General features: G+C 42.2%; 1 protein-coding gene across 12 annotated transcripts in view; it reads left to right on the top strand.

Moving 5' to 3' along the window:
- Positions 1-27,444, top strand: part of ATXN1 (ataxin 1) — a 342,349-nt gene that overhangs the window by 239,183 nt on the left and 75,722 nt on the right. For all 12 annotated transcript variants that reach the window (XM_063160277.1, XM_063160269.1, XM_063160323.1 and 9 more), the window contains one exon: positions 10,925-11,048. The gene's annotated coding sequence lies outside the window, so the exon portion shown is untranslated. The remainder of the gene's footprint in view (positions 1-10,924; positions 11,049-27,444) is intronic.

The raw sequence follows: 27,444 nt of genomic DNA, 5'->3' as shown, positions 1-27,444 counted from the left end.
CTTAATTGCTTTGATCAAAGGTAGGGCTTACTTGGTCTGTGAACGGGGATGAGCTTTACCCTCTTTCGAACTGGGATGATTGCATCCACTGGTAGGGCTGGTAGTTAACATTTCTGCTTTAATCATGTCACTGCACATAAGCTTACAGATCTTTTACAGGAAAAACCCTTTCATTTCTAATGCAGTGAGCATGGTTGAGTCTCACCTACCCTGTGGCTGTTGGTCGTGGTGCAGGAGGAACAGCTGGTGTTGTAACAGGATCTCTGCCTACATTAATCGTTGCCCAGCCTGTGACATGTGAGGGTTTTCACCTCAGTTCAGGTCCATTCAGTACACCAGTGCTGGCTGAAGGCAAGCTCAGCATGGTGTTTTCTGCCATGTGACTGTGAGCAGGAGTGGCTGCAGCTCACAGGAGCTGGCACTGGGCACTGCTCCTGCCCTGCCATTGTTTGTCTGGGATGAAACCTTTGTTTGTTTAGTCCTACCCTTTTTTACTGTTGAGGGAAAGAGAGAGGGAGTATGAGGAGCAGTGTGCGGTACACTGCCGAGTCCTCTACTGTGCTCCTTGCAGTACTAGAAGACATCCAGATAAGCAAAAACTTGGTACTTTTTTGTGAAAAAGGCTTCTAATGTTCCTTTTACCAAATTATAAGTAAATTATTGTGGACCAAATATAGGTCAAATAATTTTCTGCAGCTAATCCTCACTTACCATAGGGAAGTAGAAACATCAGTGCTGCAGTCCTGTTGATTCTGGTCCACCATAGGCAATGCAGCTAGGAACCACTCTCACAGCACCCATGTACCGCTCATACCACTGGGTACAGACACCTGCTCCCTGCTTTCCCTCAGCAGCAGAAAGATGCAGAAATGAAGACAGAACTCACTCTGAATTTCAGAAAAGGCTGAAACTGGTCTGTTGGCATAGAGAGAGAACCAGGAAACAGGAGCACCTGTGTTGCATAGCTTTGGGCAGGTCAATTATCCCATCTCCAGTGAAATTCTCTTTTGCATAAGGTATGAATAACAATACTCAATTAACCTTGCAGGTGTGTTACAGAGCGTGCAGTTAATTTTTTCACAGTGTTTGTGGTATGTAAAACCCTAAATGAGTGCAAAGCCTTACTGTGATTTAATTTTATTGAGGGTTAAATATTGGTGACGTGCCCAGCTGAGCACTTGCTGGCAGTGAGCGAGGCAAGTGACCAGCAGCAAGCATGTTTGGCAGCAAGCACTGGACAAAAAAGGAAAACAGCACTAACTTATTCCAGTCATACCTATTTTTTTTTTTCTTCTCTTACTACTGCACGTTTCCCATTAAGCAGATGGAGATGATCAAAATATCAAATTGGAACTCTGTGGTTTAACAGACTTACATTTTACTGTTTAAAAGGCAAATAAAGGTTAATGACATGAAGATTTGTCTTGTAGGAGAGTGAGAGAGTGGAAGTGCTTCCAAACATACCCTGAATGCTCCTGAAATAATATCTTTCAGAAACAGACCATACCTGATTTAGCTAGGTGGAGGATTTTTCACTGGGTTGGTAGCATGCCAAGACTGCTCCTCCACATTTCATGCTACTGCTGTTGAGGGGTTTGCACTGGATTAAAAACATGGATGAAAATACTTGCACAGGGTTGGTACCTCATGGCACCAGCATGAGGCAGGGGATGAGCAGGGGCTGTGTGCAGGTGCGTGTGTTGGGGGTGCTCCTGAGTTTGAAACATGAGTCAGTGCCAGACTACAGAGTGTGTCTGTGTTAGAGCTGCTGAGTGTAAGAGAGGGACAGACAGCATGTGAGATTTCTCTGCCTTGCTCTCATCTCATGGGAAATAGGGGCTTCCTAATGCTGGGTTACTCTCAAGTGCCAGTGCTCCAGCGGGTTTCACGTTGCACCTCAGTGTCCCAGGCATTTTGTTACTGCTGCTCACTTTCATTCATTTTTATTATCCTTGTTTGTGCTCTTGGTTATTCTAATTATCACTGGTAGACAATAGCACAGTTGAGTAACAATCTTCTGGTAATTGTGGCTAACTTCTGTGCTTGGAAAATTGTACTCCAAATGTGGTGGAGCCAGGTATTCCTGGCAGAGAGGAAGGATTTGACCCACACTTTCTCTGTATTTGTTAATTCAACTTCTTTGCTCTGTGACTGTCCTGAGAGACAGGTCCAGAGGTCAGCAAAGCAGAAAAGGATCTTTACAGTGTCTTCTTTTAAGTTTTGGGTCAAAGTCTGCATCAAACCCTTATACTTGTTGCATTTGAAAACATTGTTTGGCCCTGGATTTTCTCAGGGCTTTTTTCCCTTTCTTCCCCAGCTCCAAAAGCTGCCATGATCACTTACACAGACACAGTGATAGCAACAGCTCCACAGTTAACTTCTCATTTAGTGGTGTTTCTGAAAATAACAATTGCTGCAAGAAAACAAATGGTAGACATGCAGCATATGCTGCACATAATGTTAATTTATTGCCTTTTTTTGAAAAAAAAATGCAGTATGAAATTTAGGGAGCAAATCTCAAATCCTGTGAAATTCATGGCACAATGCCAGTTTATTTGAAAGGACCCGACATTTGTCCCTAAATTTTACAAGTCCTTAACTACAATTTGCTTTCTCACATGCCACTCACCTTTAAGATGATACTCCTTTTTTGGCATTATTAATTATCATTATTGTTGTTGCTGTTATTAGTCCAGGAAATCTGTATGGGAGGAACGCTGAAATCTGGTTTAAAAATAGCATTTTCATGTCCTCCTACTCACTGTACTTCGTGCATAGAATGCCTTTTATAAATGCAGACTTGCTGCTTGGCTAGATAAAAGAAACTGTCACTTGATTTCCATAACGAAGTCATTCCCAGGAGGATTTCATTGTTTTAGCAATAAAATTTTTCTAAAAGGCCTTTTATTTTGTTTGAGAAAGATAACAGAAATGAATTTCTGAGTGGTTATTCCACAAAACAATTAGACGAAAGCAAGACTGTCTTGATTTGATGTAAGGAGATTTGTATGTGTATGAATTCCCTTTCATGTAAGATGAGAATAAATTCCCAACTGAAAATCAAATTAGAAACACCCCCCCCAGAAACCTTACCCAAAACACTTTCCTCCCCTTACTCGCAGACACGACACATATCTTTATCAGGACTCTCCTGCAAAAATTTGGTCATATCCTGGAGTTCAGCCCTGTTTCAAAAGGCACTTGCATAACTTCTGATTCAGATACTTTCTTGAATTAGAGGCAGTCAAGGATAATCACTGCCAATCATTACAGTGCATTACTTTTGTTACGAGATATGTTGGTATTTGTGGGGAGCAATTGTCTCTGCATGCTGCATTAAGGCTGAGCACTCTCTGAAGCAGGGATGGTGCTTTAGCTGTGGGGACTCACACTGTGGAGCTCAGTGCAGGCACAGTCCCTCCTTGCTCACATGCACCATGCTGCCCTGGCCCCTCTCACCACTTCTCCAGCATTTCTCACCCCTTTTCTCAGCTGCTCTGTGTCTCATGCCAGCATGACGTTATTTTCCTCCGAGTGCTGAACATGCTAAAGCTTGTCAGAATTACGGCATCAGAAAAGATGTAGAAAGCATATCCAGTAAGTGAGAGGTCCTACTGCTTATATTTAGTTATATATTTTTTTCAGGGGGATGGGGGCTGTCTCTCATTTGGACCTATTTTGAGCCATGCTTGCATTTTCCTGAGTGTGAATCAATGCAATTACCACTTCAGGTACCATAGATAGCCTACTACTGTAGGCAGATACACGCAATAAGAAGCAAAAGGGAATGGGAGAAAAGCCATTTTCTTTGTAGTCAGGAAAGCCTTTATAGATTTGGCATCGTACTTAAAATTCCATTGTAATAAAGAAATGCAACAATTTCAGAAATTATTATTTATAGGAAGATTTGTGAATTCACGATGTGATATTCTGACTCACCCGACAGCAAACATGTTTGCCCTCCGGCTGGTATGACTCACACTGACATTTGTCTTAAGCGTGGCAATTGTTTTAGCCCTCTGCTTGGTGCAGGATGAATGAAACGGCTGAGCTCCCCCCTGTTGCAGATTTACTACGTGCAGCCACCCTGGTAAATTGCAGGCTCAGCTGTGGAGTATTTCCTGACACACACAAACACACACAAACACACACGTGCACAAACATACACGTGCGCAGGGCCCCCAGTAATGCTTTACTGTTAAATTTTCATAGAAAGGAAATGCATAATTACAGCGCTGCCTTTTGCACCACATAAAGCAGCCCACATCAAAAGATGTTTGTCATTAATGTTTCAACAGGTAATCTCTGGAATTACTGCCAAGCCGTGTTCCTGTTACTTAGCACTTGGTGTCGAAATCATTGAAATCTTTGTTGTAAGCCAGCATAGTCATCTTAATCCTGCAGAAAAGTTGGTCAATAGTGCCTTTGTTTTCCAGCTCCGTATCACGTTGCATCAGCAGTGCAGAAGACGTGGCAGCCCTGGAAGTGGGGAGAAGGTTAAGGGTGCGTTCTGGGCTGGCTCCTGAGGAAGCCAAGCTCACGTGGTGCCATTGTTTGTGTTTGTGCCTGTGGTGTGTCCCCAGCCTGGCAGCTGGTGAAAGTCAGGTCCTCCTCAGCCCTGCGTGCTGCACAGGTAGAGGAGATGGGGAAGCTGCTCCCTGAAAACTTTGTGTAAGTAGCAGATGAGTAGCTCTGGGCACCTGTGGCTGAGCCCAGTGAGGCAAAGGCCACGGCCCAAACTCAAATGTTACCGGCACCAGGGCCTTGGTACTGTGGGCATCTCCTGGAATGACTGCTCTCATCAGAGATCAAGCCTCTTCTCTGGTTTTCTGGGTTGTAGCATTAACAAATCTTCTTCAGGAGGTTTTGTCTCTGGCTACTTAAAATAATTGCCATTAAACAGAATCTCAGCCATTGCTTTTGGTGCTGCTACTGTTTGCAACTCACATCATTTGGATTGTCCTTTCAACACCATCTTTGCAGGAGAGCTGTGGCCATCATATGAGAGGTGTCTGTACATGATATGAAGGCCCTTCAGCTTGCTGTCATCTGTAGCGAGTTAATAGGGTGCTGCAGTTCTTCAAATATGCAGGAGGCTCATTGTCTCCACTCAGGGCTGAGCTGCATTTTTTGGATAATAGCTTCCATAAAAGAAAAAGAGAAATATTTATGTCATGTAACAGAAGCATCCAGAGTGGTTATTTTTATTGCTTATATCTGTTCAACATTACTGGCTCTCAGCCTGAATTATTATGGACCATTTGCATTCTTTTCTCAATCTCTTCTGCTCAGAAGACCTGTAGAAATGACTGTGTTACGAGCATGCAGGCAACAGAGTTGTTTTTACTTTAAACCACTGTATGAGAATGAAGAAAGATGGCATCCTGAGAAAAATGTAGATCGGTGTTGAAATTCCCCCCACCCCTCCTGCACCCACCAGTACTCCTGCTTTGATAGCCATAAAAAGTGGCAAATAGGGGATGCTGATGTGAATAAGGTGATGGATTTTTATTAAGAAGTACATCATTGACATCTGATAGGAGGTATTTGTGAGGTATTTTGCTTCTTGTGGTGGTTCTGCACTGTTCCTGCTTAGACAAAACAACCGGAACAATCTCCTCTTAGTTTTCACCTGGTGGCATTGTGTGTTGCAACCACAGCCCACCTCTTGGCTTCCTATTTCAATACCTTATGCTGCACTCTCTTTCTGGGGGAAAATCACATGGAACTTGGATACTGAGCCTGCTAAGTGAAGCACAAGGCTAAGCACAGTCTAACCTCATGCCTTTTTGTGAAAACTGGGTATTAGTGAAGTATAAATAAGGAGTATGGTTGTGATTGCTGTTATTTGTGTAAAAGTGATGTCTCTGAGGTCCCTGTTAGATTTGTGTTTGTATTGTTATTAGACATCATGTAAATGGAGAATGTGAATTTGAGCTGTTCTGCCTTTCTTCCCAAGTACAACTGCGATGATGAACCTTCATCTGTTTTCCAGTCACTTGTTCAAAGGTATTGAGGTAGGGAATGGGTAACAAGAGCAGTGCAGATGGCTCTGAGAGCAAAGTTACTTCCATGGTTTCCAGATGAAGAGGTTTGGAAGGGCAGATGAGTCCAGTGAGTACTGCTAAAAGCTCTCAGTCTGTTTGCATAGGCTGATGCTAAAATGAGGGGTGGTTTACCTGAGCCTTAAGTCCTGAAAAATACCTGCTGTGGATGAAGCAATGATGAATAATGGTCTTTAGATTAAATCTCAGGACACTGATGACTCACAGCTAACGTTACTTGTGCAGTCAGTGGCCATTTGCAGTAGTGGCTCCTGCACTGGAGCTGCAGCCTTGCCCTTTCAGCCCCACATGCTGCTCCCATCTCTGTGCTGTTCACACAGATATTCCTGTCCTGCATTTTCCCTCTGAGTAAGTACTCACATTGGAGATGCTTTTCACACAGGAAAGATGTGCTGGGCTGGGATGTCCCATGTTCACAGAGCTGGGGAAGGCAACATAGAAGTTCTTCCCTCTGCTGGAAATTATGGGGCAGGATGGATTGCTTCCTTGTCTGAGCCCCATGATCTTGTATCCTGTTTTTCTGGTTTAGGACGTGCAGGATATGCAAAGTGCTAACAACTTGATTTACTGTTCCTGTGCACCCAGATACAGTTATTCACCCTGCACACAGTGGGTGTAACACCTTGTGAAGCTGGGCATTTCACTGTGGACCACATGCAAAGCTATGGGAAATGTTTGTTTATATGAAAAAGCTTTGGAGGATCAAGCTTCAGATGAGGAATGGATGCTAAACAGAAATCAGTGATTCTTGCCTGTTTTATGCAAACAAAACCTCTTCTGTCCTAAGGTGATATTGCTTCACCATAGCATTAATTTTAGACATAATTGAGATTTAAGTAATTTTTACACTAGCAGAACATCATCATCAGCCTTTATACACTAGACAAAATGTCAGAAGATTTTTAGCTGGGCAAAGTTTGGAATGGCTGGTTTAGAGAAGCTTTTATTAACTTGAAATTTAAGATATAGTAAATTCTTGGTTGGTTTATGGGTTTTTTTTCTTTTTTTCAAATTTATTTCCATTAGAATCTTTTCTCATTGTGTAAAGTCAGCTAAACCTGTTGAAAATGATTTCAAAGTTCTTTCCTGACATGATAGATGATACACACATTAGGTAATTGAAATCACGCACGCTCCAGGAAGATAAAACCTCGCCTTTCCCATTTGCGGTGAGGCAGGATTGAACCTGTCTGAAACTATTTCATGTAGAGGGAGAATAAAGCAGGAAATGAATTACGGTTTTATTTGAGTTGAAGGATTAGTTGAGGGATAATAGCGAGCAACGAAACAACTTGGGCACAAGGCTCCTGTCTCTTAAACAGTTTTATTAGCTTATGCTGATTTGTGAATTAGGGAAACCAAATTATGTCATGCAAGAGAGCAAGGGATGACAATTAAAAACCTGCAGGAAAGGACTAGTAAAGCAGTAATCTCTCACTGCTTGATCTTCAAAGCAAAATGGGAGAGCATGACCTTTTCTTGGAATAAATACAGGATATTGCACGTAGCCAACTTCTGGTTTTCAGGTTTTGCCAATTTGCAGTTGCTCGCTTGTACTACAGTCCTTATTTGTTGATTGCCCTGGGGTCCAATTTTAGTCTCAAAATACTCCTGAGAAGTACTTCCATATTCTTTGATTTGAGATCTGTTCATGTCTCAATTACACTTCTAATCTGTCAGCACAGTGTCCTTTTTAGCTCTCAAAGACAGGGCTCTGCTGTGATATTTGAGTAACCGTAATGCTGTGGGACCATGAAAAAACAGCTTCCTTGGTAACGCTTCCCATTTATAGCAGAGATGTGATTGGTAACTATGTACATGATAATGATTTGTTATCCTGTGGAAACTTCGGTCACAAAGTCTGGTTAAGACCTGATTGTACTGTTAACCAGCTTTCTCTGCTGGTCCCTCCAAGTTATGACTGTTTTCCTTATTCCATGAAGAGCATGTCATCAGAGCCCATCAGATCTGCATAGCAAAAAGATTGTCCCAGTTAGGGACTGAGTGCTCTGCTCTTCAGGTGAGGGTTGTGCTTCAAGAAGCAGCATGTCTCCATGCATCCTGAATTTTGTGCTATGCTATCTTTAAATCTTAAGCATAAAAGTGCCTGGGAACATTTGCAAGCAGGCATGACTTGGCTCTCACAGAGTGAAGTGCCTATGGGTAAGGTCAAGTGAGCAAGTTGCAGCAAATTAAACTAGCTTGTGAATTTATAGTGCATAATCTGCTCCATAATAACTGGCTGTGTGCACGGTACAAAGGCACCCTGTGGTAAATACAAGGTCTCTTGCCCCTTTTTTTGCCCGAGGTGTAAGCTACCTCGCTTCATGTCATCTTTCCTGTGAAATGTGAGTACAGGGAGAAGGCATCTGCCCCCGGAGTACCACCACTGCGCTGTGTCGGACAGGTGCTGCTTGTGGCCTGTTCCTGTGTCCCTGTGCTGGGCTGACAGCAAGGTCACTGCATAGCTATCAAGCAGCCTTGCTCCTGATTCAGTGATCAAAGCCTTGGTTTGGGCAGTCAGAGCCTTGCTAACTTGAACAGAATCAAAATCCTAATCCCACTTGTTGAAGTTAGTGGAAGGACTTAGTCACTGAGTGTGATGGGTGTCAGCCTAGGGTTACACACAGCTGACTCTCCAGGGAGGCTCTCAAGAGTCTATCCAAGCAGGAGTTTGCAAGGAGTAAACTTCTCTGCTCTTACTAAAAGTAATTGGAAGCCATTGATTTTTGTTGGAAAAGCTAAATATTTTCTCATAGTCATTTGGACTGCGTTTGAAGATTTTCCCCTAAATGCTAAATGACAAGGGATAAGGATTAAAAATTGCAATTCTGGGGGTTGCCAAATTATTGGGGAAAGAATCCCATAAATAATTTGCAAATGCTGAAATCTTTCATTGTAACACTTAGAAGCAAAATGGTTTGAGTATTTCGAGCTGAGATGGAGGTTTTTTGATTGTGAGATTCTCGTAATTTAAAGAAAAAAATAAATGGCTTGAAAATAAATTGATTTGGTTTTAAGCAAAGTTTCAAGTTTTTGGTGGTTTTTTTTTTTTTTTTCCTTTTAAATAGGTCTATGTTATTTTTCTCTCTTTGGCCTGCTTTCTAAAGTTAAAAATATTGTGAGACCATGTCTCATTGTGGGTTGGTTTTTCTGTCAGATAAGCAGTGGAGTCCCACTTTAGTAGAGGAGAGAAGTTGCTGACCAAAGTCTTGGAAGTATAGCCAGGGCCTGGGTGTTTAAAGGCTCTTGAGGTAGCTGTGCCTCATACAGGAGCTGTAGCTCCAAAGAAACTGCCGTGTCTTAAACTGGGAAGATTTTTGTAACAGGTATCTTGCATTGCTACAGTCCATCAGGTAGAGGTCAAAGACGCCTGTGCCTTGAGACTAGTGGTCCCTGTCATCATTATTGCCAGGTGTCTGCCCAAGTCCCAACCAGCTGCATGCTGTTTACAGATGCTGCTCCATGAAGGCTTAGCCTGAGCCAGTAAATCCAGGAGCAGTCTTCTGCCAAAACTGGATTAGCTGGGCAGATACTGCTTTGGGCTTTGGAAGATTTTGTTGTTGTTGCTTTGGATGTTCAACTAAAACAGTCATAAGTGTAAACATCTTTTGAATAGCAACTTTTTAATCATTGCTCTGTCTTCTCTCTGCTCTTCACCCATGAACTGCACTTGTCCATCTGTCTGACTTGTTTCCTGCCTTCACGTAGTGTGAGATTCATCTGCATTCATATGTAGCCATCTCATCTGAGCTCAGTGTCTAGACTCACTTTATGGAGAGAGCCAGACCTTTCTAGAGAGTGAATCATTCTGTCCTAAACCAGATGCTTGATAGGTCAAATGAATAATTTTCTGGATTGCCTCGTTTCCTCCAACAAGAGAAGAGTTTGCATTGTCTAAGGTGTAGAGTTTGGTCCTGCACTTGTTTTTGATTTGAGAACATGGATTCTACCATAAGGCTGGTAGGATGGGATCCATGTGCACAAACCCTGAAGTGACATGTGAAATGTTTGAGAAGCCTTACATTAAGGAGGTAGGAAATGTTGGTGGGACAAAGTGAAACTAAGAATTTGGGAAGCACAAGGAGACCATGGGAACCTGGCTCAAGGGAAAAAGTTCAATGTGGGACCTGTGGAAATATACACTCAATTTTAAGTATTCTCTGTGTGGTTCACATAAAAATGAAACCCAGCAGTTTTTTCAGACCTCAATAAAAAGGCTGAGGATAGTCTGATACCATGTGTAGTACGTAAAAAAAAAAATAAAAATTAAGAATTGGTCCACAATTAAATTTTGTCCAAAAAATTAATGAAAGAACCACACAATATTAAAATCTGAAATATGAAAAATACTTCCTACTGAGGAACAGAAAGAACATGTGTGTGTGGATTTTTGGATTCAGTACTCCTCTGTTATAATATTGCAGATAACCATGGAAATAGATAGATGTTTGCATTTTCTTGGAGGAGTTCATTGAGAACAAAAATCTTCATGTGTGGATTGCTCTGCACATTGTGAACTTTGTTTGCAGACACTTTTCTAAACAGCAACTCCAAGTACTTTTTTCTTTTTCTCTTTACAACAACAGAAGTATCCAAGAATTATTTTAATTGTGTATTTGCTTCAGCAAATCTGAACTAGCTTTTAATTTTTTTGTGATAATATGTACAGGGCAAATGACTCTTCCTATCCTAGACACTCACTCTGTTCCAGAATTTCCATCTTGGGAACTCATTAAAAATGCATTTGCTTCAAGGAGATGTAGGAGTCAATTGTTCATTTGTTAAACAGCTCTATGGATTTTTCTCTTTTTTTCCCTTGCTTTCCTTTCTGACTTGGTATTGTTTTTGTTTTACAGGTCTACCTTACTTTATTTGAAAAAGGAAAGACAGTGAGGACCTGTGAACAATCCAGCAGCTTCTGAAAAATCTTCATGCTAAAGGATAATCCAGAATTCCCTGAAGAAGAACAAAGTGAATGTTGTGAGTTCCTAGCAGTGATAATAAATACTTCCAATTGTGTCTTTTGGGAGGTAGTATCTGCCCTGTAGTGTTTGGTCTCTTTCCTGTGATGCACTGAGCATCAAAGACTTAAATTTCTCTCCCTCCTATTTTTTTTTTCTTTTAATGGGTTTAGGGGAAGACTAGTATTATCTAAGGAACGATGGTGGGTTTCTTTTCCTTGGACTGCTACAGTTATTTGTCATACTTCTATTGCTTTTTAGTTAAATATGTGAGCCTTCTTTGGAAGGCCATGTGACTGTGTAGCCTAACAAGAATGAAAAATACAATCGCTAACAGTCCATGGATCTACAGGTCAGATTCAGGAGTTTTATGCATACTTGCACAATGGTTGAAGTTATTCGACCACTTTCAAATTAGAGGAATGCAAATGTAGTTATTTCTGTAGTTATTTCTGGTATTCCAAACTCCTGATGGTCAGTTTTGTATATTAGTTTGAGTATTTCCAGTACAAAGGCTCCTCTCAGAAGTTTGTGTTCACGGGAACTGGAGTAGCCTTTCTAAGGGAAATACAGTTACTCAACTGAGACCTTGATTCAGATATGGTATTAATAAAAAAATGTTCCCATGAGGGATGGCTAAAGAGAAAGCATGAATATTTTTATGTTCATTGTTATTTCTTGAAGCCCACTGCTTTTCTGGGTTGAAATGGGGAAACATGCAGATCAAATGTAAACATTCTCACAAAAAGAGGAAAACAACAGTTCTCTGCCTGCCAGGTTTTAGAATAACCCTTATTTTTTTCTTAAGAAAGAACCATGGAGGTTTCCAAGTTAGGCAAGTTAGTTTTTAATTCTTATGTTAGTATTTAATTCTTATGTCCAGTGGTCCTTCAAGATGTTAACAGTGATAAAACAAGCTGCAGATTCTTCCAGTTGGAGCAAAGTAGTTTGTGCGCTTTCCATTAATGTAGTAAATATAAATATATTTTCTGGCATGCCTTCTAGCTCCCTCAGAGTTGGATGCCCTCCTTTGCTCTGCTTTTCCCTTTGGGTTCAGGCTTTGGGAAGCAGATTGAGACAGAGTCCAAGTGGTGCTGCTTTCCCAAAATCCAGTTGCAAAATAAATATTAGAGAAGACACTGAAAATTTTTTATCATCTCTTGCCGTTCCCACCTGGTTTGATCTACAGTGAAATAGTTAACACAGCCAACATTTGGAATTGTTACTTACTAGTTACCACTAAGCTACTAAGCCAAGTTAGTAGCTCATTAGGATGAATAAGAGGCCTCTAAGATGTGGAGCTTCTCACTGTCCATGTACCTGTGGTATGGCCATATCAGCTTACTCCCACTCTTTGAAAGGCTTCTTTATAACCACAAGAACTTACTTTGCATGCTGGCATCCTACAACAGGAGAGGACAGCCAATAATAATAATAATAATAATAATAATAATAATAATAATAATAATAATAATAATAATAATAATAATAATAATAATAGTACCACCATCCTAGCATGCAGAGCTGTTGGGATAACAGGAGATGTTTGTTTAAGATGTTGTAATCACCTCCACTGATTACAACAGCAGCACCACCTCACACGATAGAGAGATAGAGAGCATCCCCTCGGTACTGTAAGGTATGTGGTGTGCCAGATCAGCAAGTTAAACTGAAAGAGGCAATCATCAGCCATTGCTGGGGATGTAATATCTGTTGAAGATACTGTCAGTGTGATCATTACATTCTGGCCTGTCCCAAATGGTTTAAAATCAGCCCTTTTAAAGCGCAGTGTGATGTTCTGCTATTGTGGTGCCAAAACCCTGATTATACTCAGGAGGCTTGGGGTAGTGCAGAAAAAGCAGCACTCTTCTCACCAGGTATGGATGGGAAAAAATGTTCTTGAGAATTGTTCTTACCCTGGCATCCAGGACTGTTTCCTTTTGAGGAATCATTTGTAGGTGATGGAGAGATTTTTAGCAGTTCCTTGAGCATGTATTTCGTCACCTGGCTTCTGCTTGGACGACACTGCTGCAAGAAGGAGGCAGTCAGCTAGGCTCCTCCTCTCCTCTTGCCTTTAACCTCTTAGGGAGACAAGAATACCAGAGGTGAGGAGGTACAGTGTTTCTCCTGAAAGGAAGTACTGGCACACAGTGAATTTACTGAAAAATATTGCTCCCTCTTCCCTGTTTGCAGGGTGTCGTCGTGTTAAGATGTGAGGAAAATGATCGAACTTTTCCCACTGCAAGTGGTGGCTGTTCTCTTCCCTTCTGCTGCCTCCTTCTGCCACCCAGGCAAATTTCAGAGGAAGGGGGGGTTGAGGAGGGAGGGGTGCAGTAAATTGAGACCAGTGTCTTGTATCCACCTAGAAACTGCCTGTTTACCAAACAGTACAAATTTCTTGCTTCCTTTTTCCTGCTCTCTTCATTTGGATGAAATGCATTTCTGGAATAGCAGTGCTTGTACAAATCAAGTCCATATTCCACTTCTGGGGAGAGAAAAAGGGATGTCAGGAGGGTTCATTAAGGAGGAACATTTATTTTAGTAAGGGTAAAAAGAAGCAAGACAAGGCTCTTTGCTCTTGCCAGGGGGTACCTTGTGTTTTCCAGCATATGGTTTTGTCATTTTCTGGTAGGATATAGGTATCCTGAGGTTTTTTTTTTCCATCCTGAAAACATATGCCACAGCTTTTTTGGAGTGCTAGCCACACAAACACATTCTAACAGGAGCAATGAATAAAATCTTCATGTTCGTCACTCACAGGCATTTCTTCACATTATTTTTTTTTTCTGTGCTTATGCGAAAACCTCTGGCACAGTTTGTGGGAAATGGAAAATAAATCTCTAAATCCAGTATGTGTCAATAACAGAAACGTGTTCAGTTGATCTCATATCTATAATTGTTATTTTGGGCAAACTGCAGATGGCAGGATAGTAAACATCCTCACTTCTAGCCCAGACAGGCTTTCTATGCCCTGCCTTCAGTGGGGAACCTGCTGCTGTGAGGGCTGACTCTGGGGAGGGTCCCGGGGGACCGTGGTTGCGCATGGCTTAGCCCCAGTTCCATCCCATTTTTGAGCTGCTGCCTTCTTTTTCTGTTCCTTGGCCCTCCTTGCTTCCTTTACCCTGGGTCCTATCTCCCATGTACTCCCCCCTGGCTGCCGGCTGTTTTTCCTGGCACGTGGAGCTGCGACGGCTCTGGGAGCGACAGCTCCTGGAGCTGATGTCAGTGCTGCTTCCTGAGCTGCCTGGCCAGGCTGGCTGCAGCCCAGGCACACCCTCTCCCCAGAGCATCACCTTCTCTGCCTGCCCATCCTGCTGCTGCAGCAGCCCCTCAGGGAGGAGGAGGCTTGTGCAAGTGATGGAAATGGAAGGTTAGTGAGCCTTTCATGGCGGTTTTCTGTGAGTGGCCATCTCCCACGTCTGGAGCCTCCACACCGGGTTTGTGGCATGGTTGGAAGTGATGCCTGGTTTCTCTTCTGAGCTGTACACACCTTGGAAGAGTTATGGGAAGCTTTGACACACGCAGGCTTAATGATTCTGGATGTCTCTGCTTTTGTGTCAGTTTGGTATCCATGTGCTAAATCACCCCATGGTTTTCTATGGAAATTACCAGGCTGCTGAGAAAAGAGCAGAGCTGCATGTGTCCGTTCTTCCAAACAACAGCCCAGTACATGCCACTTGGTATTTATAGTGAGAGGGAAAAAGGGAAGAATCACTTTAATTTGAGAAATGTCTCTCAGAAACAGCAGTAATTTATTCCTAGGCATTATTCTTCATTAAGAGCTACAGACAGCTGCAGCTTCCCTTTAAATAGAAATTGCTCTCTGCAGGCATGCTATACATAGGGCTTCAGGTTTCTGCCATTTCTCTGCCAAAAAATCAGAAGTATTTCTCACCAAATAAATGTTTATTCAGAAAGTCATATTTCCTGGCTTTTATTTCACGTCACAGGCTTCTGGCAGCCAGGCGAGAACAGCTCAAGGCTGTCGTTTGGGAGAGGAAGCTGAAACAGTTTGAGTCTCTTGTGGGGCTTCAGAAAAAAGTCTCTGACCATAACTCTGGGCCTTCAGTTTGGCAGTTTACTTTAGCTGTCGAACATTGGATTAAAATGGATGCTGCAGAAATCCTGCAGGGCAAGTGTGCCTATGCAGATGCGAAGTGAGTGGTGGTGGTGAGTGTTTCTATGCATCAGGTCAGCTCACCCCCTCTGTTGGCCTTGAAGCCACAGCCATCCTCAGACTGCATGGGTGGCAAAGTGGCTTTGGCAGCTGACAGCAGCTGAGCTGTTTTGTTGCTGGGGGATCCCCCGTATGATCAGTGTATGGACACCTAGGGACAGCAGGCGAGAGCTGGGCTGTGCCTGCTTGCACCCAGCAGAGAGGTGGCCAGGGTGGCTTCAAGTCCTGCAGAAGGAGGTGCAGCAATGAAGCTGTAAGCCACCAGTGCTCCAGAGGACCAAATACCTTTTTTTATTCACTTCTGTGTAGCTTCCTTGGATTTACCTTTCTCTTCTCCACATTCCTGCTGGCTGGCTCTTCAACTAATGATTTCCTTAGCTGCCTTTTCCTCACTGTCTTTTCCACCCTGAACTGCTGAGCTTCCAGTAAGCATCTGCTGGACCCATACTTTCCATTCAGTGTGCTAGCCCCTACCACTCCAGTAGATGACTTTGCTGTTGTAGCAGCCCCAGCTGGTTGTCTTTTGTCTTCTGTGGCTATGGTGTTCCTGTCAATACATGATGTTTTCTTTCTCCATATCTCCTCCCAGTTCTCCCTGCAATCCTAAGTTTATGGCTTATAGTATGCAATCCGTATATTAAAATAATTTTTAGTTAGGTCATTCATTACTCTCTTGCTTTCTTCTTGTCCAGTATAGGTTCCAGAGAAGTGAGAAGCTGTAATTTCTCCAGGGCTAAAATCCAAGTCTTTGATGGGCAGGCATGACGCCTGAGGCCACTACATGTTGCTACTGGTTGTCAGCTTTGTAAAACTTACCCTGCAGAGCAAAGAAATCTGGGCACAAAGATTGTTCTCTTCTCTACTGTGGCAGGCTGTAGTTTCCCAGTCTGTTTTGCCTTCCCTTCATTGTCTTCCAAGCAAATGGCTGTAAGATTATGACTCCCATGTTTGGACTGAGAACAGCTTTTGCCTGAGCAAACAGATTTCTCTTTGGCAGTCGCTTTAACTGCTGCCCCAGCTTTTTGCTGTCAGCTTTGTTTCATGATTTGGCATTAGAGAAGTCCAGGCAGTCCTAGTGCACAGTGCATTGGAGTGAGTAAATGCAGCAAGGCAGGAAGGTGAATTATGCCTTTAATGATCACAATACCAGTGTGGTCCATGAGACCACAAAAAGCATCTCCTGTAGTTCAGCACTGTAGCTTTTGGTTTCTTATCTTTAACTTGGTGGTGCCAGCTGGAGAAATTTCTGATCCTTGTTGGCAACTCTGCTTGGTCCAAGAGACTTCCAGTGAAACCAAGAAGAAGCACTGGGAACCAAGCCCAGCCTTTGCAGGTTTATAGCATGGCATGAAAGCTGCCCTGCTGTTTGCAGGTTGTTTCTGGGGTGCAGCTGATCAAAACACAGGTGTCTCATGCCTGTGAGAATTTCTTTCCGCTTTTCTTACGCTTCTTGTGTTTCACTGCTGCTTTCTCGTGCTGCTGCGATAGTTAGCATTGCTTGTGAGCTGGTTTGCTGTGCCCATGGTGACCCTAACAGTATCTCATAACCTGCCAATGCTTCTCTCAGAGCTGATAATGTTTGTGGCAGCAGCAGCAAGAAGAGAATATAAATTAAGCTCTCCTAGAGAGGAGGTTTTTTCCCATTTTCTCTTTGGAGCATGCATTCAAAAGGAAAGGCTGCTGATAGTGGTAGGTTAGTTAAGAGGAATCATGAGCCCTTTCTAGCAGAATATTATTCTGAACAACTTGTTCATTCATATTTATTTCAGGTTTGTTTGCAGCCTGCTCGGCATGTTGACCATGGATGCATATTTTGGGAAGGAGTATCAGATACTTTTATTCAAACTGGGTATATTGATGTTATCAGGTTTCCTTCTCAGTGAGTTTTATGTTTCTTGTTGTTAATCAGCTTAGCTGCTTCCAGCTACAGACACTGATGAATGTTTCAGAGGCACCTGATGGCACAAAGGTCAAGAGGAAGAAGATAAGCAAGTTGACAGGATTGCCTTTAGCTTCTTTTCCTGTTGAGGTGTCAGAACTAGAGACAAATTAAGCAAACCAGAGGTGCTGTTTTTTATTTATTTATAATGAGTTTTCTTGGCAGCTCTTTAAATAAAAGAAAAACCCTCCCTACAATGGCACATAACGTTTATTGTGGTAGTGCAACTTATTACCAAGTTATTGCGCTAGTAATAGAAGAAATCTGTTTGGGAAGTGAGGGCTGTATGAGATGAGAGGAGGAACATTATTTGGTTTTCTGTGCCAAGCAACCTTCAGTCAGAATTGGGGTGGTGATTTATAAATTCCCTTTGTCTCACTTCCAACATTTGGACTGCAATGAATCCTGCTAAAACATTACAAAAGCTGTGTCAGTTGAAAGAAGCTGGGCAAAATGTGGCTTCCCAGACAGGTGTACCTTTGTAAATAGAGCTGTGGAGATTCCTTACAACAGAAATGTCCTTAGTGGAGGCAGTGGGAAAATTGTGCCTTAAGCCCTCAGCTCCCAGGAGTTTGTGTCTCTGGCAGATAAAACTTGTCTTCTCAACAGCTTGATTCATCATTTCTGATGCAAATAGGTGACAAAAAGAAATTTCAGGTAACGTGAACCTCTGGTGAAGTAAAAAGGAGTTTGACTCTCAGGGTGGAGCAACAGGAAGAGCACTAGAGGAGCTGACACTTTTCATATTCACAGTTAAAATGGTTTGGGCCTACTTGACATTGTTTGAAGGGAGTATTTTTTGTTTGTTTGTTTTTGTTGTTGGTTTTTTGGTAAAGCTGTGCTCTGCAAGCAACTTTGTTAAAGAGTCAGATTCTTACAGGGAAAAGAGACAAAATGATGTTTCTTAGTCACTCAGTCATGTACTGCTGCCTTTTGAAGTGGGAAGGTCCTCGTACCATATTTCTGAGTTAAGACATGTCCATTAATTCCACAGTGCAAATCACCAGGATCCTTTTTACTTTTACCAGAAGCATTAAAACATTTGTATAACTATTTCTATTCAATCTGAGGAATAGCCTGCAGAGCTGTCAAGGAGATATAAATACAAGCACTTCCTTCTTGTTATCATTGACCAGTCAGACCAGTTCAGCTGAAGGGATTTGGCTTAGTAAGCAGTCCTGCTGCTGCTCATGGCATCCGTAGAAAGGGCTGTAGAGCTTTATATGTCTTCATTATAGGGTGAAGTCTCTTCTTAAATTAAATGAAGCTGTCAGGCTTCATTAGCTCTGGGTTTTCTTGTTGTTATTATTCTAATGTAATTATCACTTTTCTTCAGTCAGCCTTCTGCTTGCCTACTTCCAAATAAACTCTTTCCATCTGGAGAGTATTTTGAGATAGGGAAGGTACAGTGAAGTAGTGAAACTATTCTCAGCATTGTGTTCTTCCTCTCCTTTTCAACTACCTAGAAGGCTACACAAGGAAATAGAAATAAACAAATACACAGCAACCATAAGAGGATCCTCTTCCCTCAAAAACGATCATGCAAAGGAAGGCTGTTGAGTATCTGTTTAAGCACTCGCAATGGGAGAAAGCATCATATGTTGATATATAAGATCCCTGCAGTTCTTTGCTTCAAAAAAGCAGCATTAGGAACTGAGGAATCACCCCACTCTGCTCTCACATGACAAGACACGTTGCTTCAGCAGTAAGTAGTTCTTGGGCATAATGAAATACCTGCTGACTGCAGGGAGTAAGGAAGGCTCAGTCACGATGGGTACATCTATTTGTGCATCCAAGCCCTCTGCAGAGATTCCCAAGCTGACAAGGTGCTTTGCTCAGGCTAATTAGCCCTGCTTCTCTCCTTACATATTTTCTGGTTATGCTAATTAGACTGAGCAGGGTGCTGCTGGTGAGAGTCCAACAAGTGTGTCTGTACAGCCTTGCAGCCTGGCCCTGCAGTGCACCCTCCAAGTGCCTGAGCCCGCTTGGCACAAACCCCCGAGTCTGTGCCAGTGGCTGTGCAGCCAGCACAGGTACTGCCTGCAGTTTTACTGTGCAACCTGTCAAGCATCACTCAGCATTGGGCGGCTTGCTGGGACTGCAGTGGAGGTACTAAGTGGTAGGGAATATTTTGAACTGCTCATAGCCTGTAGCCTTGTTGCTCTCAGAAAAATCACATCCTGCTGGGTGTCTTCGGTCCTGTTCATTCTGTTGCACGTGAATGACTTTCCTGGTTCTGGAGGTGGTGCTCTGAAGCCTGAGGGAGTTAAAGGCATTGTGTGAGGGGACAGAAGTACCAAGGCAGACAACCAGAAATGGTGAAACTGAGGAATAAAAGTGTGAAAAACTTAGACTTTTCATCATGTTTGTATGTGCAGGACTGACAGGCAAATGGGCTGGCATGTTGAATTAGATCGTGAAACTTTGCTAATTAGCTGTTATTTTCCCACTCCACCTCTCCCTTCTTCCTTCCCAGGTGAGGTTCTTGCAGAATCAAATGAGTGCAGGGATAGGTGACTTTCATAATGTAGTATTTTAACATTCAATTCCAGCTAAGTTTTCTATCAAATGTTTTTTTCAAAGACTTACAGAAGACAGGTTTTAGAAGAAACAATCAAAGAAGATCTTGACAATCCCAAAATGACTAGAAATAAAACTGTTTTCACTCATTATAGTAGAAGTGGCTTTTTACTCCCTGACTGTTCTTCCTCTGACTGGCACTTTCCTGGGACATGCGGTTGAGAACAAATGCGTATGTATACACACATACACGTATGCCTATCTATATATACATTGATCTGAGTGAGCCTGGGAATGGAAAAGCAAGTGCAAAAACATATGCTGGGTTTGGCAAGTTGGTCCTTTTAGTTGCACAGTTTCCTGATTTACTTCATTTAAAAGGTGCATTAATGTTCTGTGTGTGACGTTCTGAAGTGTGATCAGAGCTTGGATCTCGTCAAAAGATGGATGTTCATGTTTCATTCCATCTTGTGAAATAGTAGTCCTCAAAATACCACATCAAGCCACAAATAAATAGCTGTGCTGGATTATTTTGGGGAGTTGCAGTTTCTAAGACAGTCAGTATGATCTCAATCATTAAGTGAGTAGAAAGTGTTTTGAAAAACTAGAAAGAGCTTTGTTGACTGAAATGGCTGGGTCAGAGCTGAAAAGGAAGAGTTTGCTGTTTTAAAACATAGCAGACATTTTAGACATTCTTATCAGGATGCTTCAGTAACGCAGTAGTGTGAAAGGCTGATAAGGGAATGTGCAATAGCAGCCCTCATCATTTAAAGTGCCCAAACTTGGCACATTCTGTGGCAATGTAAAATAGCAATAAATATAAATCTCGTGTTCTGGAATTCCCGGGTCTCCTTATTAGCAGATCAGTGTGTAAACACTGGCTCAGTGTGTCTAGTACTAGAGGGATGTGTTTTGTTCCTGCAGACGGATGTGTGCTGGCTCTGCACCCCCTGGCGCATGTATAAGACAGAGTAGATTCAGAATGAGCTGTAGTCCACATTTTCTAGAGGAAGTCTGTTTTGTATAAACCACACATGAAATCAGTGTGTACATAATTTTTCACTGCAGTGCAGGTATTTCACCAGTTTTAAATCATGACTTAGTTACTGGTTTCAGTTGAGCTGCCTGGTAAGAGCTTGCCAGGAGCATCGTAACAGGACAGCTCAATCAGAATTCCAGATTTAATCCTGCTCCTTGGTCATGTTGGCACTGGCAGTTTTCATTTTGCACCCGGATCTGCACCAATTAAATGCATAAAAATGGTTTGAAGGAGCAGGAAGAGCTTTGTTCACTGAAATGACTGCACTGAAATTGGAAGTGGGAAGCAGCAGGAGGAAGAGCACTGCACTACCAGTGGCAGGGGACGAATGACAGTGTTTGCACCCCATGGCCCCCATTGTGAAGACCTGAAGTAGCTGTTTTTTCTCTTACAAGCTTGAGCCCTGAGCCTGCTTGTTAACTCCTGCATGCTTTTAAGGCTGTCTGGCATGTCAGGGCTGGAGCCTTGAAGCAGTAAGGAATGGTGTTTATCTTTGGTCAAAGAGGGAAACCACCATGCCAACACAAACCCGCTTGTCTGATGAGACTAGTGCTAAAGGTAATATGTAAAGCACTGGTGATTGTTTCTTTGGGAAAGCAATTGGAAGTAGGATAAATGGTCCTTAATTTAATTATGATTGGCATTTTAAGGCTTATGACAATGTACTTAAGCTCAATGAAGGCATTTCTATTTACACATTTCCTCCAGGACTTCAAAATGTTGCAAAGAGCACAATAAACTTTGATTGTGGTTGTGCAAAGCTGGCAATATCAGTTTAGCTGAAACTGAAATTACACTCAGATGGGTTTGGTCTCAGTGCCTGTATTGTGCTGGAAAACCCGAGTGATTTGGTTTAGAAAAGATTTGTCATACTAAAGTGCCTCTTCTTGGTTCTATGGGGGTTTTTTTGTACTTTCCATTTCTGTTTTGGCGAAGATGGTGTGGGGGATGAGGAGTTGCAGATTGATGATTGTTTGTCTGTAAACCATCTTACTGGAACAGAGACTGTAGGAGGCTTTCTCATGGCTCTTAGTCAGACCACTGCTTTATCTAAACAGTGTGTGACCCTCCAAGATGCTACATGTGGCTCTAACCCAGCCTACCTGCCTGATCAGAGTGGATATGGACATGTTTGTAGCAGAGTGAGGGGAACATTCTTTTGGGGAACTGTTCCCATGTGTTCTTAAGTCTTTCCTTTCTGACAGCGTCCTTTCACTTGATTTATTTTAATCCAGTTCAAAGGTGGTCCAGGAAGTATAATTTGATGCCTCAATAGAGGAGGTTACAAAATGAGGGCAAGGCTGTGTCCTGACATCACAACATGCTACTTCTTTTGACACTGCATTAATATGCAGTAACTTGTAGTAGTAGCAATGTGGCAACTCAAAACAAACACTGCAGAGCCTTTCATCTCACACAGCGGTTGTCACTAGAAATGCAATTGCCTTTGAGGACCATCAGTCTTAAGACTAGTCATAGCAGCAGGTGGGACAGTTTATGGAATACAGTTTGAGGCATTTCCTGGCCACAGATGTCAGACAGGGTGACAGCAGGTGGGAGACTGATGGCAGAGATCAAGACTTGCTGGGCATTACTTGACTCCAGTTTTATGGTGGAATAGGGAAGAAATTGTATCCTTGATCTTTACCTGAAAACAGTAAGAAAGGAAGAGATACAGAGAAAGATATGCAATTAGAGAAATAAACCAACTATTCATGCTGCAATTTCATATCACTTCTTGCAGTAAAAAGTTAATTCAATAATTCCTGTCTTCTTATTTTAAGAACATTCCTCCCTTTGTAAGAATTAATTCTCATATGAAGAATTTGAAACCTAAGGGATAAAATAAGAGACTTTTTTTAATAAATAAGCAATGACTTAAATTATTCTTGAGCAACTGCCAGTTACTTTATTCTTTTACATGCAAAGGGAACAAAGGAAAATGGTAGAAATTCAGCTTTGGTAAAGTTTGGTTTAATAGTGCTATACATGGCTGGATTTGTAGAGCAGAGGAAACATGATGGGTTTTTTAAGACTGGGGGCTTCAGGAGTCTGAGAAGACACCCGATCCGAAATCTGGAATTTCAAATCCTATCTTCTCTCTTGTTCAGTCTTCTTTGAGATACTCCTTTTGTTCTTAATTTAAGCACACAGTTTTGTCTTATGTTACCTTTTCATTAAATGCATTTACAATTTAAGTGCACTGAACCTGTCAAAGGCTAGTCTTGCCTTTTGGACAGAGAATTGTGTTTCATGGTATTTATCATATCTTTATAATTTTTTTTCCTCTGTCCTGTCTGCAAATGGAATAGCTGGTGTTTAGATACTAATATATTAACTCCAGAAGCCCTTTCCTCCTGTACAACCTGTGGTTTTGGATGACTCCACTGGTAAGGCACTGACTTGCAGTCAGGAGACACAGTGGCAGAACCAGAAGGAATAGTTATCTGATGGGTGACTTGAGGCATGTCATGACCAGTCAGTGCTGCAGCCATAAAATGCAGATAATTATACTGATATCACTCTTTGGTAAAGCATTATGAAATGTTTTCATGAGTATTTCTGCTCAAGAGCCTGGGTGTTTTTAGTTTGGATTCCAAGGACATGAGGTGTGCATGGTGGTGATGATGCCTGTCTGTTTGATTGCCCACCCCCATTTTCCCCTTCCCCTCCCCATAACACTGTCTTGGCTAATTCCCACCAAATCCTAAAGGAAGCAAAAGTCTCAAAGACAATTAAATTCCTACTATTATATTTGTTGTTGTAGCTAAATTCAGCAGGCAGGGGAGGTGAGAGGCATGAGCTACTGTTGACACTGAGAGGAAAGAGACAGCCAAGCTCTGCCCTTGGTAGCTCTCCTTGGTGGTGGCCAGCAGTGAGTGAGTCCCACCTCTGCATCCAGAGGACCTGAGGCACCTTGCCCAGGTGCCAGGCCAGCATGGCAGGACGGGGAGCAAGGCTGGGCTGTTGAAGGACACCAGAGCAAAGATGGTGCAGAGATGGATAAATTCAGAGGGAAGGCAAAGCACAAATCCGACTCTCTGTTCATTGGGATTTGTTGTTAGAAGGGCTCTGGCTGAATTTGCCATTCAAAATCCTGGAGGTGTTTTTGTTTCTGGCTGCTTGAAACACGACTTTCTCATGTTGCTGGGATGTTTTCACTCTTCTGTACAATGCTGGGTTCCTCTGCCACAAGGGGCTCTGAATCTTTCCGGATTCTTTCGGAATCTTTGGCAAAGCTCTTGAGCTCTGTCCCCTTCATGCTGCTCACATTTAGCTTCTGCAGTGAATGCAAAATGAGAGCTGCCCTCTTTCCTTGTAACTGTGCGGCTTCTCCCCATGTATACCAAGTGCAAGAGCCTTCTTGTTCTCATGAAAAAATTCTCTCTTTGTCATCAATATACACATTTAATGTCTGGCAGGCCCTGTTTTCAGTAACTGGTGACTTTCTCCTTTGCACAGTGCTGTTTGTGCCTCTAGAGCACTGGCCTTTTTCTGCACAAGCCCTCTCACTTACTTGGCACAGCACTCTGGTTTTGTATTGTTCTGTACATTGGAGGCAGCTACATGGCAGTAGTAAATTCACAGGGATGCAAATGTATTCTCTCGTTTAGTAACTCTGTGGGGCACATGTTTATTTTGTACGCTTGAGTGATGTTTTTAAATAATACTGTATATACAATAGATAGATTTAAAGTTGACTAACCAAGAAAACATCCTCAAGGCTGAAAGAATAAGTGTGAAAGATATGCAAGAGTTGCAGGCTGGTTTTTAGCTCTGCTTTGTCTCTGGCAGGCTGACGTGCATGGCTGTAGCAGTTAGATGTCTCATTTACGTACCCAGATAAAGCCAGGGGAGTTTAAAGCAATCAGATTAATCTTGTGTCCTGGAAGAACAAGTTTATCCTTTGCAAGAGAGATTTCCAGATTGTTGGTAATTTGTTTTTGTTTGTTTTTCTTTTTTTTTTTTTTTTTTTAATAAGGAATGTTTGCAGAAGCATCCTTTCACTGGGAAGAGGGGACAGGTAAGCAAGTAGCCAACTGACCACAGGCTCTGTGGCTCCTACAAAGGCAATTATAGGAAGACCAAGACTCTTAAGCTACTTTCATTCAGATCAGTTGTTTTCAACAATGTTAGTTTAGATAGGTCAAGAGTTCAGTTGCTTTGAAATCGAGAAGCCATGATCAGGAAGGAACATGATTGGAAAAGCATCAGTCATGGAAAAATAACTGCAGCCTAGAGTCAGCTTTCAAGTCTCCAAGTCTTTTTATTGACTTGATGGACTTAAGGTTATGCTTTCAGTAAAATAAGTCAAGATCAGACTTGTCTCTGAAATAATTTTCAGGTGTTATTTAAATATAACATACTTTTTTGCCAGCTCTTGAGTTGAACTTACCATTACTGCTGTGGCTTTAGTAGTCCAAGCCCATTTTGGCTGGGTGTTTGAATACATAAATGTAACAAAAGGATGCTCCAAACAAAAGAAGTCATGATGTGCACATGTATGTTTGCATGGAGAATGGAGGTTTCAGACAATGTGCACCTTGGCCTCCAAGTCCACCTATCTTTGCAGTCATTTTGGATGATAGTGGATAGTAGCCTGGGCTGTTGTACAGTGAACAGACTAATTAGTCCAGGAAGGGCACCTCTAACTTCTGGCTGAAAATCCCATCTTTGAATCAAAGGGAATTTACAGCCTGCAAATAGTGTCTGAATCTGTTTCAGATCTTTGTCTGTTAGCTTGTCTGTTATTATTTTTGCTTTATTTTCATGTACCTCCTGATTGCATTGAAGCAAGAGCATTGCGTTTTTGTGCTTCATGCTATGTCTGTTTTCCTGACAGGATGGGACAGGTCACTGCAATGCGTTTTTAAGGTGTTTGCCTTACTAAGTTCCCAGTGTCCAAACCTCATGCCTTCCTCCACTTCCCTCAAGGACTTGTTAACAAGTTTTATAACATTCAGCCTAATTTTCACTTTTTAAAAATTCCCTTAAGTTGCCCAAGACACCATCTTACATAATTCTGTCTAACTCACTTGTGATGTTGGATATAACAGTAGGGATGGAATCAGCAGTAAGTGGATATACTGGTAATTGACTGTTCCTTCAGTGCATGCTTGGAGATTCTCCTGAGAAGCTGCCCACATGATATGTCAAACCCAAAAGCAGAGAAAATGTGCTCTGGACAGGCACTGAAACTCTGAGATGTTTGGGTTCATCTGAAGCAGTGTGACTGAGTCTTTTTTGTATTGGCTGATTGAAGTGGTGTTGCTGCACTTCAGAATTTCTGAAGGACTCATTTCATCACTCTGCCTTTAATTTCCTTCTACTGCTCTCAGTTCTTTCTTATTTTACTGTCAGTCCTATATGCTCTTGCAACACTTAGTTTTCATTTCTTCCTTTTTATTTCCACAGTAGATGGTGTAGTCACATCCCACATGGCTCTGCCATCTGGAACAGCTTCCCTGACTCATATTCCTTTCAAGTTTCAACTTTATCCTTGGCCTCTATGTGATAATCTTCCTTCTAATAAAACAATCACATCTTATGCCCAGAGGCTTTCAGTTCTTCTCTATTCAGTTTCCTTCCTCAAGACATGTAGCTCTTACCTACCCTTTGATACACAATGTATATTGTGATCTGTACTTATTAGACATGAGACACCTAATACATAGCTGTGTCTAGTTTTTGTTCAGGACAACACTTCAGGGCACACTTACCTTTTTAACACCCTCTTGTCTTTTTGATTGCAGTCAGCTTGACTGATTGAAAGTTAGGTAGACGTGTAAGTACTGTGGGTATGATAAAGCCTCAGCGGTGAAGCATGGTTTTTTGATTTTCATTTTTTAAAAAATCAACTAAAGCATGTTGCACAGTCTGAAAATGATAAAAGATTCAACAGAGAAGATTTCAAATTTGATACTATATTTCCTTAAGTCTCATCTTGAAAACATCAAACAAAAATACACTTTTCAGACTGTTGACTCAAAACATTTTCTGCTGCACACCAAGATTTTCAGTAGTTGATATAGTATGCAGCTTTCCTAAATTAAGGAAGTCTCATACTTTGTGGGATTCCATAGTACAAGTGCTGAGCTGCAATACTTGCATAAAAAATGGCTGTTAGTTTACTGAGTGGGTGGACACAACTTGCATTTCTACTGCTTTTCACCTAGTGGCTCCCTTAAAGCTTCCATGGGATGAGGGGCAGATACAGCTAATAGCAGCAGTGCCTGGGCACCACAAAGTCCTGGCTTTATCAGCAGTACATTCACTGACAGGAATTGCTGTAGGAGCAGTGGAGGGGCTCAGCTGTGTGTTTTTGAGTGCTGGAGTGGTCTGTCTCAGACTCACCGTGAGTTCATGGAAGATCTGCTCAAACTTCTGTTTCAGGCTATAAGGCTTGGGTGTGGGGCACTGCAGACAGATGACTGCTCATTTCTGAAATAGATGAAAGCTCACTTGCAGGGTTCTACCCATTTCCCCCCTTCCTCACTATTTCTTACTTCTTTCTAGGCAGAAGGTCTGTCCAGAGAGGACACACAGGAACAGCATCCTTCCTAATCCATAGAAAGTGAGGAAGAGGGAACAATGCCTGGCTTAACAATAGCTCTTTGAAGGAATTACAGTCCAGCCAACATTGAAATCGGTTGTCCTTGGGGGGAATGCCTCACCTTCAGTGTGTCTCCTACCAAAACCAAGAAGGGGAAATGCATTCCTGCTCATCCCTAGGAGTAAAG

This window comes from Melospiza melodia, chromosome 1 (genome assembly GCF_035770615.1).
Source record: "Melospiza melodia melodia isolate bMelMel2 chromosome 1, bMelMel2.pri, whole genome shotgun sequence".
In the NCBI taxonomy this organism is placed as follows: domain Eukaryota; kingdom Metazoa; phylum Chordata; class Aves; order Passeriformes; family Passerellidae; genus Melospiza; species Melospiza melodia.
Note: the sequence above shows the minus strand (reverse complement) of the source record. Positions and strands in the feature narration are given on the sequence as shown.